This window comes from Pagrus pagrus (assembly GCF_965226575.1).
Source record: "Pagrus pagrus genome assembly, chromosome: 8".
Lineage (NCBI taxonomy): Eukaryota > Metazoa > Chordata > Actinopteri > Spariformes > Sparidae > Pagrus > Pagrus pagrus.
In genome coordinates this window covers 10,271,734-10,286,306 of record NC_140192.1, presented here as the reverse complement: position 1 = coordinate 10,286,306, position 14,573 = coordinate 10,271,734, and the positions used below count along the sequence as shown (strand labels likewise).

The 14,573-nt window shown below is 40.7% G+C and overlaps 1 long non-coding RNA gene across 2 annotated transcripts in view; it reads right to left on the bottom strand.

Annotated features, from left to right (window-relative positions):
* Positions 1–1,179: 1,179 nt before the first annotated feature.
* The window catches only part of LOC311261317, a 40,396-nt gene continuing 27,002 nt past the window's right edge, over positions 1,180–14,573 (bottom strand). For both annotated transcript variants that reach the window (XR_014623133.1, XR_014623134.1), the window contains one exon: positions 1,180–1,392. This is a non-coding gene — a long non-coding RNA (uncharacterized lncRNA). The remainder of the gene's footprint in view (positions 1,393–14,573) is intronic.

Below are 14,573 nucleotides of genomic sequence, written 5' to 3'. Positions count from 1 at the left end.
TACAGCCAGGAGATATTATTCGCACCATCACTCCGTGGGTTCAAGAAAGAGGAAGATTTGGAAACAAGAAGGAGCGGCGATTAAAGAGGAGAGCAGGTCAAGTGAGAGAGAGAGAGAGAGAGAGAGAGAGAGAGAGAGAGAGAGAGAGACTAAACACATCAACACAGGGATTGGAGGGCTCAGAGCACACATTCTGTTTTTTTTTTTTTCTTTTTATCCCCGGGAAAAAACAACAGCAGCCATGAATGTGTTCCCAATGAATCTACAACTACAAGCCTGAACAAATAGAATCACACACACACACAAACACAGCAGCAACAACAGCAGCAGCAGCTGAAACTGGCGTATTCTACTCTTTGAGTTAATGGGAATAAAATACCTCAGTGGATGAGTGCAGATGTGTTTGATACAAATAGTCATTTTCCTATTTGCTGCCTCATTGGGCATGATGAATGATGGAAGTCATGGAGGCGGTGTGATAAATGGCAGCACCTTGGCTCTACTGCATGGCCTATTGATTCTCCTTCTTTATTACCCCTCCAACCCAGCTGGCTGCTCTGCCCCCCCACCCCCCACCCCCCTTCTCTGTCTCTCTCAACACACACACACACATTCACGAGCACGCACGCACACACATGCACGCATGCAGTGCTCGCAGACAAACAAATACACACGTGCATGCAGCCATGTGTTCAGTGAATACACACACAGAGAGAGAAAACATGCAACACATGCACATTTGGGGATGCACAGAGCGAGGGAAGGCGAGAAAAAGAGGCAAAGAAAAAGTGGAGGAAGGGTGAAGGGAGCATAGCAGAGCTGTGTTTTCATATTTATGGTTTAACAAAGCCATGAGACGGAAATCCGCATCCAGAGGATGAGACACAAACCCAAACGTCGAGGAAATCCAAACATACAGACGACTCAATTAAAGTGTTTTGTGAAGGTGATTCAATCTTCCTGAAATTGTTTGGTTCATTTATAAATTCCAAGCTGTCAAAGACTGAATAGTTTGATGAGGGATTGGCCTGTGTGTACAACGCCATCAGTCACGCAGACAAAGCGGGCAGGATAAATCAGTGATATGACCATCTACTGAGCTCTTCATCACGAGGTAATGAGGGTAATATCCTCCTCTGAGCAGTAACATTGTAGCACGTTTAAGATAGACAAACAGACGAGCCCCGACTACCTTTATTCACACACACTGAAAATAGTGACAGACAGACACGAAGGTGAAGTCAACGAGTAATGTCTGAGCAGCGGTGACAGGCGTTTTCTCTGCGACGACAAGAGGACGACTTCCTGTTGGACAGCAGGAAGTGACACAGGTCAGAGGGAATGAGGTTGGAGGCCTGTGAAAGACGGATCAAGGAAATGTCTCCATCATCACTGTCGTACAAAAAAAGAGAAGAAAACACCAGCAGTTTATTTATCTGAGTGTGAAGAAACAGAGTGATCAAACTGCGCTGACCTCTCAGAGTTCAATTTACCTGCTGCATCTCCTTGACCTTGAACCGCAGAGATAATAATTCAGGGTCCTGGGCAGGTGATAAATGGTTTGTGTGTGCGTGTGTGCACGTGCATGCGTCTGTGTGTGTGTGTGTGTGTGTGTCCATATCTAATTCACCAAAACGAAAAACAAATGGAGAGGGAGTGAGCTAGACAAACAGAGGCAAAGCACACACACACGCACACACACACGATCAAAAACACACCTGCTACCACTAATCTGTGTTGTGTAATGTAACAGAAATTGCTGTTTTTCAATTAAGATCAACTTTGTTCCACTAGGCTGCAGAATAATAGAATCTTTTTTGGTCTGTGGTCTCGTTCGATGTTTGCATTATTTTGTTTTTTTAAGTTTTCCATTATTTGGATCCAACTGTCGGTGCAGCTGTGGTTAAATATGGTGGTTTGCTATATTTAATGTGTTTTGGTACTATTGTCTTAAAAATCCACCTTTTATATAAGTAGTACGGCTTTACTAATGGTTAAGTAAGATGTTTCTAATGCTTTATACATCAGTCAGAAGACATGATTAAGAACAAGTTCTGGGTTGCCAGGTTGTGAAAAAACATATTTTATAACAATATAATAATATATAATAATTTAGTTACAAATGTTGGTAAAACATTAAAAAAAAAACCACTCATCTAATTTTCTAATGAGTCATGGAAATTTTTACTTATTCAAAATAAGCGTAGCACTTTTTTTATAAACATCATTAATAAATGGTAAATTTATAATGAAGTAAAATGTATTTCACTGTTAACAAACAATGAAATGATTTTCAGATTAACTACACTGTATTTATTAACCATTTACAAAGTATATCAACATCAGTTGCAGCTTCACAATAACCACTGTCTTAATGAATGGTTTATAAAGCATTTCATTGTTTGTTAATGGTAAGATTACTATTTACTAATGTGTGAATAACTATAAATTTACCATTTATTAATGATGGTTATCAGTGAAACTTATTCAAAGTATCATAATGTATAAAAACAGCTCCTATGACATATTGAATTATTGAATTATTAGTACTGATGTGTTAATGTGTGAACAGTATTATACTGTTGTCACTGATGGAGGTGCTCTAATTTGAACTAACTTATATTCTGTCAGGAAGTTTAATCAATAATAATCATCATGTTTAGTTAATCTGTACAATAACTTTAAAGCTGTGCAGTAACTGTAGTGGATTGAAAACTATACATTTCGCTCTGATGTATAGTTGACTAGAAGTATAAAGTAGCATGACATGGAAACAATGCCTGAAAATCGTACTTAAGTTCAGTTCATGCACTTATTCCACCACTAAAATTATAAAAAGTTATTTTACAAAACTCAACCTGCTGTAGGAGGACGAACAGCAACAAAACGAACCATTAATGGCCTCTTACACAAATCTACAATATATTAATAATTATTTATCATCCATTAATAAAACGGTGATATATTACAGTAACATTAGAAACAGTAATTATACAGTTAAAAACAGTCAAAATAATATGTAAAATAATATATAAATGTCTTTACAGGAGATATTATACATAGTGACAAATACAGGTATATCAACAAATGATATGTATGTCCTTACATCTACATTCAGCTACATTGTTGTGTGTTGTAAACCATTTACTAAATGTTAAAAGTGTGATTTTTAACACTAAATGCAAAGTTAAAGTATTTTTCTTTTTTATAACATAATTTCACAAATATTGTCATATTCATCTTTTTTGGATATACTGTAAATAGGACATGACAACAGGGGTCAACACAGCTTTGTGAGGTCACTTTTTTAAATGCTAACTGCGTTTTTGCTTACACATGTGTGCACTTGTGTGTGTGTGTGTAGGTGTGTGTATGTGTGTGTGTGTGTGTGTGTGTGTGTGTGTGTAGGTAGCATGTGCATGTACATGTGCGGGCTTGATGGCTTCCACCTCACGCTCCCTGCTTTAAAAGTCCATTTGGACTCCTGCCTACAATCACCTTCTCGTCGTCGCTGTGGTAACGGAGCCAGGCCTAATTAGTATGCATTATCAATTAACAAACTTAATAGCCGGCAGATTGATTAGATCCTCAGTTATAGGGGCAGAACTCAGGCGAAACATGGAATGAAAAATAATCATACACTCAGGCCGGCATGCTCGCTCTCTCTCTCTCTCTCACTCACACACAGCTACAAACACACACACACACACACACACACACACACACACACACAGCAGCAGCTCACTAACCTTCTCCTCCTCCTCACTTGTGTAATTACTGTATGCATATGGCGGTGAGTGGATTGGGAATGAGGCAGTGTGAGGTTTTAAATAAACCTTCAGCTTATAATGAGGCAGGCCGCCATGGCTAGTTTAGCTCTGATTGTGCTCCACTCTAATGAATGACAAACCTTCTCCACTGCACATGCATGCACACACACACACAAACACGGAAACAGTTTAGCTGTGTATCAATAGGATAAAGATGTGTGCAGCGTGTGGAGAAACGTATAGGGTGCATCTTTCACTCCCACATACATCCACAGTGTACATACAGTGTACATACAGTATTCACACACAGGGATATGAACACACAAATTCAAAACCACACACACACGCTGAGGATGTAATCAGGCGTTAGGTTTACCCTCCTATCAGTCTAATGGAGGTTAATGAATGATTAGGTCTAATAATTTTAGAGTGGAGCTCTAGCATAGCCACGCGATGCATCAAACGCTGAACAGAGTGAGAGCTTCAGCAGCAACAAGAAACAAACTCGCCATCAGTGTTGTGATGGTGGCACGAAAAGCAGGCAAGAAATGATCACAACATTTTGACAAATGCCACTTTGTCCTGATCACTGCTTGTGTTGTTCGTGGTGCTGAAAGCGTAAATAATCTGCTGGTTACATACAATAAGGTAATATTTGAAATATTCTGTTTTCTGCTCCGATAAACTAACATATCAGTTTAAACAGACACAAGCAGGGAATCGGACGCAAGAGGGAAGAAAGCCTGGAGCTTATCAAAGGAGTTACACTTTTTACTTTTATTCATATTTCTTTCTTTGAGTACAATAGTAGTGCTAATTTTCTAAGTTAAAAAAAATATAAATAAATGTCTGATGAACTGCCATAGAAGATACACAGAATTAAATCAAACTGTTCCTCCTGTTAATCCTAACCACGGGCTTCAAATGTCATTGTCAGTCGACAAAACAACTAAGGGAATCTCAAGAATACAACCCACGGTGTACCAGGGGTATTTTTTAAATGGCCGATAACTTTTGTTATGCGTTTTGGGATATTGGTGGTGAGGCAGCAGTGAACCACTCAGCCCTTTGATATGATATTTGTTTCCTTCCTGAGCTCTGGCTACTATATGCAGGACTATAGGCCCAGTATAGAACCAGTGACCTACCACATCAGTGAAAGGCCAATTCATGGGCATTAAAATGCAAACGCGCGCATATTTCAAAGTGTTAAATTTTATGAAGCATTTAAAGCACCATCCCTCCAGTAGTAAATCCTAATGGTCTTATTTCCTATTCATAATATTCATACTCGCCACCTCTAAGCAGTGACATTAAAAATGTTTGCATCTCCACCAACTTAGAGGTTGAAATTAAACTGAGTTTGGCAGTGAAGACACATACATATTTACACACAGACGCAGACACACACACACATACACAGTGTGACTTTAGTGCAGATGTGCGCCTGGTCTCCTCTGCTGCATTGTGGCCCAGTTTGCAGCCATCTCCCTCTGATGTATAACTCGTTGTCCAAGCCTTAATGTTGATTTATTATCCATCCATAAATTAGAAAAATATGTTTGAGAATTCCGTGGCGCAGCCAGGCTCTGCGGACCGTCTGGGGATTGGCTGACGTGTCAGAGGCGCATATTGGCTCGCCAGGCAGCCTTTTGTTTCCCTGCACCAGCAGGCATTTAATGAGTGCTGATGGCTTAAGGTAAATGTGTTAGGACAGACAGCAACAACAGCCACAAAAACAGCCCGCTACATGGGAGAGATGTAGAGCCACTCAAAAGCAGAAACCAGCTCCTTTTCTTCACAGATGCATGTTAAACAACAACAACAACGTGATTTTCATTACAAATCATTCGGCCCTATTTTCAAATAAAGTTTCATAAGCAGCTGGTGACCATAAACTTCATGAGCAGTGTCTTTACACTACCTTAAAGACTGCCTTACTAATTTTACAAAGCTTCAGACCTCCATTCAGCAGTTCAATAAAATGCCTCTCCAGAGCCAACTCATCATATTAGCTCCAGTTTCAGCGGTATGCAAGCCTATTTTTCTCTTATCCTGCTATTATCGAATAAGGTTGATTATTACTGGTGATGATTCTCCAGCCGCTCCTGGCTGACTTGTGTACCGACATACATACTAATTTCTAATAAAGCCTCAGACATCTCTGGGGGTAACATGTTGCAGCACAAGCCAGACTGTGCCACAGTCCTATCAGAAATGTTTTTGTGCAGTTCGCATTAATCACAGAAGTAATCACAGGTCAAGGTTTAATTTTGTGACATAAAAAGCTGCCATGATGTACGGCGAGAGCATCATTCCCCATTTATCCAGAACAGCCTCTAGCTCTATGAGACACACTGTACAGTGCATAATCAACACACTGAGACAGAAACATCATTGTCATCTTGTCTTGAGCTGACACTGTCACTTCATTGTCATGGCTGTTAGGTCTGCTGTGCTGATGTCCTGCTCTACTGTTTATGTTACAGATGTTGCAGTAATCAGAGCAGCAGCGTGTGAAGGACTCAGCCTGCAACCCTGACCAGCATCACGCCTGCAAAGGTCATTGTGGAAATGCTGGATGATGGTGATGGCTGGGATAGAATGAGACATGGTTCCACTGAGATAACCCATTTTTCTCACATTGATACCACCGACATCAGTGGCTCTTTAGCTCCTTTAGGTGCTCATATTTCTCTGTGACACCCTTAAACACACAAAAATGAACAGCTTTACAATAACTAAATAAAATGACTTTTAACGTTAACATTTTTAGAGCTTTACTAGCAACCTGAAAGGTAAGTATGTTTTTGTTTCCACATGCAGAAATTCTAATCCACATGTGACGAAGAAAAAGAAAATGGCACATGAATGTATGAAGTTCACATGTGAAAATGTAAATTTCTATCACTGGCGAAAATGTGTTACAATTTTAGTTCCCATGTGAGCGTAGGAGCATCTGAAGTTCACGTGAGAAAGTGTAAATTTCTTATGTGAAAATGTCCAGTTCACATGTGACATTTTATTTTCACATGTTGAAATTGTAGTTCACATGTCAAAAAAAGCAAATCACGTATGAACCTGCAACGTTTACATGTGAAAATTTACATTTCTTATGTGGAAATTTTCATTCATATGTGAAAAAAGCTAATCACCTTTGATGTTATTTTATTTTCACATGTTAAAATTTTAGTTCACATGTGAAAAAAACGAATTGTGTCAGGATGAAGCTAATGTGATTCCATGTGGATACTCTAATCTACATGTATAAAAAAAAAAAAAAAAAAAAAAAAAGACAATAACATATAAACATGTAAACACATATAAAAATGTAAATTCATTCTGTGGTAATGTATATTTAAATCTGAAAAAGGCAATCACAAGTGAAAATATTAAGTTCACATGTGACATTTTCGTAAGGAGAGGCTCTCGGTGCAATATCAGCAATTAAGCTAATTGTGCTGGACAATAATTTACGAACAGTACGGCACTAATGTTTGCACAACGTTTGTTCATAATTCATCACCATGTTTTAATCATCTTGTTAGAATTTTTAACCAATTACAGCACTTGTCACAACATTAGCTGGCCAGTTTACTCGCAAAATGGCTTCCCCCATTAGCTCGGATCTTGAGTGCCTTTCCTCATCGAGAAAACGATGAATCTTTCTCCCAGAAATCCATATCAGTCAGGACACAATTGCTGTTTTGATGCCAGCCTGGGTTGTGGAAACAACTGATGCACTTTTGAGGGGTGAGAAAATGATGCCTGCGAGGCACACTTATTGTCCGTCAGCAGGGTTAGCTATGTCTCAGTCTGAGCATTTATCCTGGGCCATAATGGGGTGCTGAGTTGCTGGTGGCGGCCATTGTTTAATGATCTCCTTGGGCTCTGGGAGTAAACTACTGCGGTAATCAGAAGGGTAAACTCAGCTATATTTCAATTTGGAGAGCCGCTCTTCCGTTCAGAGAGGCCGCTCTGAGACGATAAATAATAGGACTATTTAGCCTATCCCACAGGCTGCCTCTCTGACACCTACCCAAACACACACACACACACATATAAGTCAGCCTATAACAATTCACGTCCCTTCCATAAATCAGCCCCACTAAAAGCTGGTGATTAGCGACATCATTTAGCCCCTAAAACCCAAACAGCGACAACTGTTTCCTTCCCTGTTTTAGGGAGAAGATGGAGAGATGCACAGATGGTAAATTGGTTGGAGGGGGGTGAACTGTAGCTGGATGACTGGACTTGGGGATGTAGAATAAATTCAATGCAGATTTTAGTTGTGGAGCTGAGATTATTTGGGCCATTTATTGTGGTCAGCGATGTTTTTGACCTTGTAGATTATGACATCATGTCACTGGGGAGATAAATGTGTCCTTTTGATGAAGACTTTGAACAACTAGACCTAACAACACAAATAATGCAAACATATTATTGCAAAAAAACATCTTAAGTGAGTAAATTTCACTGTGTTTAACTTTTCCACATATTTCATTATCTTTGTCCTCTGTACATTAATGCTCAAATTGAAATAAAATAAGCAAACATTCAATTGAATATATTAGTTTGCTCATCCACGGGTGTCCAATAAGCAGTTGACGTAAATAATTTTTTTTGTTATGTACACTTGTGTTTCTTGCCGGTCCTCGCATTATTACTGGTTCCATTTTTGTTCATTTAAATTCCTGTTTCCTCATGATATATGGACAACTGCATTGTAATATTCCTCTACTTATGTTCTTACCAGGAGCTCAGTGAGCTCATATGATGAATTTTTTATCATCTGCACATCAGCAGTGGAAGCAATTTTCAAATTATGGTCGGCCACTGCTGCAGCCTGAAACACTCGTCCTGTTTATTTGTGCTGGAGGATGTCGTGGTGAGAAGTGAAAGCACGTTGAAAACAAAATGAAAAACAGTTGATGGCGCCACGCTGCGCTTTATGAATGCTGTATATTATGTCTGGTATAAAGAAACAAAAGAATAAACAATAAAGGAGTTTTTATAGCTTTACTTTAAACTTCGACTGCAATTTCTCTTTCTTTTTGTTTCATGCAAGGTTTATAAAATATTTTGGAGCAATAAGACAAGACTTTTTGCTTTTTAATGTTTTTACTTTGGTTGAGAAAGAAGAAGAAGAAGGGGAGAGTGATCACTAAAACACAGAAAACAAGTTAAAACTATAGTATAGTATCACTGAAAATCCTGAAAACAGGAATTACATTTTAATTGACCTGTATTTAGAACAAAAAGTGGTCAGTTATTAGGCTAAAGAGAAATAAAAACATTTTCCAGCCAATAATATCCTCATCCTTCAAACCAATGATTTACAAGCACCAATAAAATCAAACAGATTAAGCGACCTAACCCAACAATTTTCTCATCTAACATCCTGCAGCACTGTTCTGCTGGTCTCAGTGGAGAAGGATCAGACGTGTGTCTGATGATGGCTTCCTAAAGAGCTTCAATTAATGGCCTGTCACTTATCATTAGAGCTGCTGAAAGGCGGGACGCCAGGGAGCACGATGCAAACAAAGGCACGTTTTAGAACGTCAATTCTAAAAGCACCCATCGACTCCTCCATTCTTGCCGGCCGGCCTCTGAGGCCCTCGTCTCTGCTGGCCCCGAGCCCGGCTGTCTCTCCTGGGGGATTAGAGGGATCTGGAGAAATTAGCCGTTTGGATGACAAGCGGAGGCCAAAGGACGAGCGGGTGTTAATGTCCCCTTTTACGGGAACAAAAGCAGTGGGGATTTTAAATAACACGTCTCCAACGCCGCCTGCGTCCACTCCAGTCACAGTGTGTGTGCGGTAGGTTACTCAGCGGTGTTAATTGATTGAAATCGTGTGCTAGCAGAAGGAATTGGTGTGTCTGATAGCCTACATCGGCCTGCATCTGTGGCTCAGAAATCCAGCTCATTTTAATTTTCATGACTGGTGCCAGTTTTTAAAAGCAACGCTCACCAAAGTCATTGTCATTTCCTCGACGATATCTCAAAAACTGAATTAGATTTAAAAGAAATGTTTCTATTAGGGGCTAAAGGTGCAATATGTCAACATTCACTTGAAGCCCTACGATTCCTAATGCAGCGTATGGCACAAGCAAGGTTGTTTACTCTTCATTACTGTTTCAGACAGAGGCAGGGAGATCCTCAAAGAGAACATCCACAACAACATCCTCTTGACTGGGGCTCTGCAGTGCTGCTTTTGTCCATTACGCTTGGCCTCCTCATTGACAGCCAATAAATCATTCATTTAGAGGCAAAGCAGGGAGAGAATCAAACAGCCATTTCAGAGCCTGAGGCCTTTCACTGTAGTGGCTGCTGCAGGCCACAGATATAATGTAGAGTGGCTAGGCTGCAGGCGGGTGGAAGGGCTCTTAAGAGACAGGAGCGCATTGTTTGGAGAGACGGGAAACGCCGCTCTCATTAGACCTGGAGCTGAAAACCAACCTGAAAGGCCTGCTTCAATTTACCTGCCCTGTGCTTGGAATAAATCACCCCAGTGTGTATGTGTGTGTGGCATGCACACTTACAAACACATGAACAACTGCTAACACACACACACACACACACACTTACAAAGAGCTTTATACATGCCTCTTCAGGTTCAGAGTTGTTTTAGCGCAGCGCTTGTTAAAGGTAAAACCTTTTACCTCTCTGCCTGCGATGGCCCTTTTATTAAGGTGCTTTCTCATTCAAATCAGAATCACAATTAAGCCTGTCCTGACTAGTGCTTTTATTTCCTCTTCTCTGTTCTGTAGATTTGAGTACTTCTTTGCACAAAGTGACTCGAAGCTCACGCACCAGTGAGACCGGCTGCTGCACCCAGAGCAGCTTTCGGGGGCAGATAAATATATACAGAGATACTGTCATTTGCACGGAGTATTTGCTAGAAAGGATCAGGATCATTTTGAGCCCAGATTTAAGTCTTTGGCCTGTTGCCATGCTGAATTTCACCAGAGCCAAAAGCTCACTCAGCGCAGCCAAAGTAAAGAGAATCTAATACTTTACACCAGGTAGTCAGGCACAGCAGGTAACACTCTGTGACAAATTCCAACACACACTGAGACAAAAGAAAAAGAGAAAAAAAAAGGGAATAAATTACACAGTCACTGATGTAAAGACCAGAAAAAGTAATTGACACAGCGCGAGAGAGTGGATTGTTGGCTGAGGACACAGACAGGAGACAAGCTGGAAAAGTGAGAACGGAAAGCAGGAAGCGGCAGAAATGTAGTGTCCAAGAATACTTAAATACGGATGAGTCCCTCCTCGTCTCTGCTAATGACATGCTCGTCAAAGCCAGACAGAAGAACCTGCTCCACCATGCCTGTCACAACACGCACACAGTCAACACATCTGTGTTTACGTGCGTGTGCCGGGGGGATTCTCACATTGCCGCTCTGTCAGGGCGTAAGGTCCCACTGAGAGGTGATAAATCTCCTCCTGCCTGTCAGAGAGTGCTGGCACTGCATCCTCACACACACAAAGCAACCAAATCTCTACTTGGGTCACTTTCGCATTTCTTTCTATCCTCATTTCTCCTTTTTTCTTCTTCGCTCACTTTCTCATCCATTTGTCCTCTTAGCCTGCTGTGTCTCCGCCAGCATTCAAAATAAAGGTGTCACACTGGAGCCGATGGATTACACACACACACACACACACACACACACACACACACACACACACACACACACACACACACACACACACACACACACACACACACACACACACACACACACACACACACACGGCTCATAAATGAGGTGAAATGGAATCAGACTCTGATTGAATGGCTGCTTGAAAAACTGTGTTTTGTCCATAAGCACTACACTCTGTTTCAACCCGCATCGATCTCCTGCGTGTTATTTGTTGTGAAGTGAAAAGTACATACATGTTTGGACTAAAGACAAAGTCTTCGTCTCTCCGACTGCTGACAGGAAACAGCAGGTGATAGAGCAACATCATGAAAGGAATGGCCTGCCATTAAACTGCCAATAAGCACCGCTGAAATGGGTGCCTCACAAAACACATAAGTCTGTTTGATACATGAACATCGAGTCGTGTCAGACAATAAAGTGTCCGTGCAGCAGACACTCAAACGGACAGGGGGAAATATATTTGTTTGGGTTTCGCTGTGCGACTACATCTCCGATTGTTATTGCAGCTGGAAACAAAACTTTTGCTCTAAATTGGCTTTAAAAAGACATCATAAAACTGTCTCTCCATCTTTCATCGCCTCTCCTCGTCTTCTCCTTCCGTCTCCTCTTTGTGACTTTAGCTCTAAAGCAGAGGAGAGTGTCAGCGCGCGTTCTGTTTGATTCAGTGCTATCTAACCTTGCTTTATGAAAGCATTAAATTGATGGTTCCAGACCAGCCCAGAGAAAATGCACATAAAACTGAGACTAACTGAGAGATAATAGTCCTCGTAAACTGGCCTAAGAGCTCTATAACTCACAACGTCCTCAACTTGTTCCGTCTTACACAGCACGAGCTGTCGCATCCAAAATACTGATGGCCCGGAGGCACAAACTGCAATGCGAGTGCAAACAAAAGGGAACCCACACTTCACCAGATGAGAAAAACACAGAGACTGGAACCTGATAACACTCCCGAATCTGTTGATTGGTATCTATAGATATGTAACGATGGCTTGTGTACCTTAATCATGCCAAATATTTCTGACAATGGTCAAACAGAGAAATCCACGAGTTAACTCAGGCTAACTTCCGGGAGAGTCAGAGAGAGAGGAAGGAAGTCGGCGAACGAAACATAACATAAAAAACATAAAACATTACCTCCTCTGTTGACGTCTGAGTCACATTGGATAGATTTTCATCTGCAACAACAACTCCCATGCACAGTTGTAATGCTGCTAATTGTAAGTTACGTCAGCAGATAAAAGGGAACATACTTTGCACGATTGTCAATTTTGCTTAACACAAAAATCTGTTTTATTTATAACTCAAATCTTTAAGGAATTAGTTTCACATCCTGGTATTTACTCTTTGTGGTGGAGAGTTGATGAAAGGATTGATACCTCTCTCATGTCTGTTCATGAAGTATGAAGCTAGTTAGCTTAGCACAAAGACTGGACCCATTTAGTCTGGCTTCATCCAAGGGAGACAAAATACACCTACGAGTAACTCTGAGAAACAGTAATTGAAACATTGTTGTGTTCTTAAACAGTAAGTGTAAAAATGTCAGTTTGGCATTTTATGTAGGGTTATGTGCTGGACTATTTCTTGGCTCGCTGCAGTAAGTCTCGAGTCTGCCTGGCAACTGCTCGCAGTCAACAAATAGATTTAATGTGTTTGATTATTGATCTTTAGAGGTCGTTGTTGAACTTTGTCAAAAACTAACAGCTAACTGTTCCCCCCATTTAATTAGGTAGTTTCATTACAACAATTACAGCCAAAGACACACATTTAAGAAAACAAAGTGCCTCAATAAAGAATATAACATAAATATACAAGTGACACACACCTCATATATCACAGTTTTGCTTTACAGAGCTATGCTGGAAGGTACAAATGATCTCTGGGCACAGTAAGTCCACAAAGGTGGTACCATGTTACCAATGGTGACAGCTCATATTCACTGAAGAGGGTGTGATACATCATTAGGGACTGCCCCTCCTTTTCCTACCACTCAGGTCTCACAAAGCAGTGACATACTGTGGTTTTATTGGCCTACGATCTTGCTGGAGATAATAACAATCTTACCGAGTTTGTCCTTGTTAACAACAGTTTTCAGCCATCGTGTCAAGCTAAGCTAACTGGCTGCTAGCCCCGGCTTCACATTGAACAGGCAGGTAACACTTCAGATCAGGGAACACATATTAACCAATAACTAGAATATGCCTATTAGTGGCATTACGGTCTATTCGCCATAGTTTCCAACCTCAGCCTGTCAGTGGCAAAAACAAGCACTTTTAGTGGACGTAACTTTGACAGTCAGCATTAACCCAAAGATTATGTTGCAGCCATCACACCAGTGTTGCGCTTGCCAGCTGACGTGATGTACTGGACCAATTCCAAAACTTTTGGTAAGTATGAATCATTTACACACCAGAACATGTAAATACTGTAATTCTCCTTCAATGGTTAATATGTGTTCCCAAATCTAGATAGGCAAACATGAGAGTGGTATCAATCGTCTCCTCTAACTCGCTGCTGGAAAGCGAAGAAGCTTAATTCTTAAAATGTTAAACTTTTCCTCTAAATTGTGACCATTGTGTGAATGTACAACACATTTGCATGGCTCAAAAATGACAGAATGGGCCTTTAATGCAGCAGGTTTTTCTGTGATGTGTTTAAGTACCAGTTTGTCTCACATGTGGGCCTTTTCCTCCTCCTCTGTTGGATTACTGTATTTTATCAATAACATAACATTTCACCATAATGTGGAAGCATGTTGTATCTCTGTAAACAGTACAATATGATTTTTCTACATCACTTATTGTTAATTAAAATGGCAACTTGAAAAATGTGTGTGAATGTGTGTGTATCAAGTAGAAGCAGCTGTTGTCAGCTAGAAGAGTGATGAGCCATGTACGGGCAGCCTTAACTGTGTGTAGTTAGAGAGAGATAAAGACATTTTCCCTCCAGCAATCAGCGCTATGGAGGCCTGCTCGGCTCACAAAAGCCAAACTCTGGATCCTGGGCCTCCCGTGTTTTACATCTACCCTCCACCCTTGGCCTCATTTTACCTTCGCAGGATGACACAAATCGCACACAGCGTGAGAACAGGTAGAATATTAAAAGGTCAAATTTTCCTACTCTTAAAAAATGA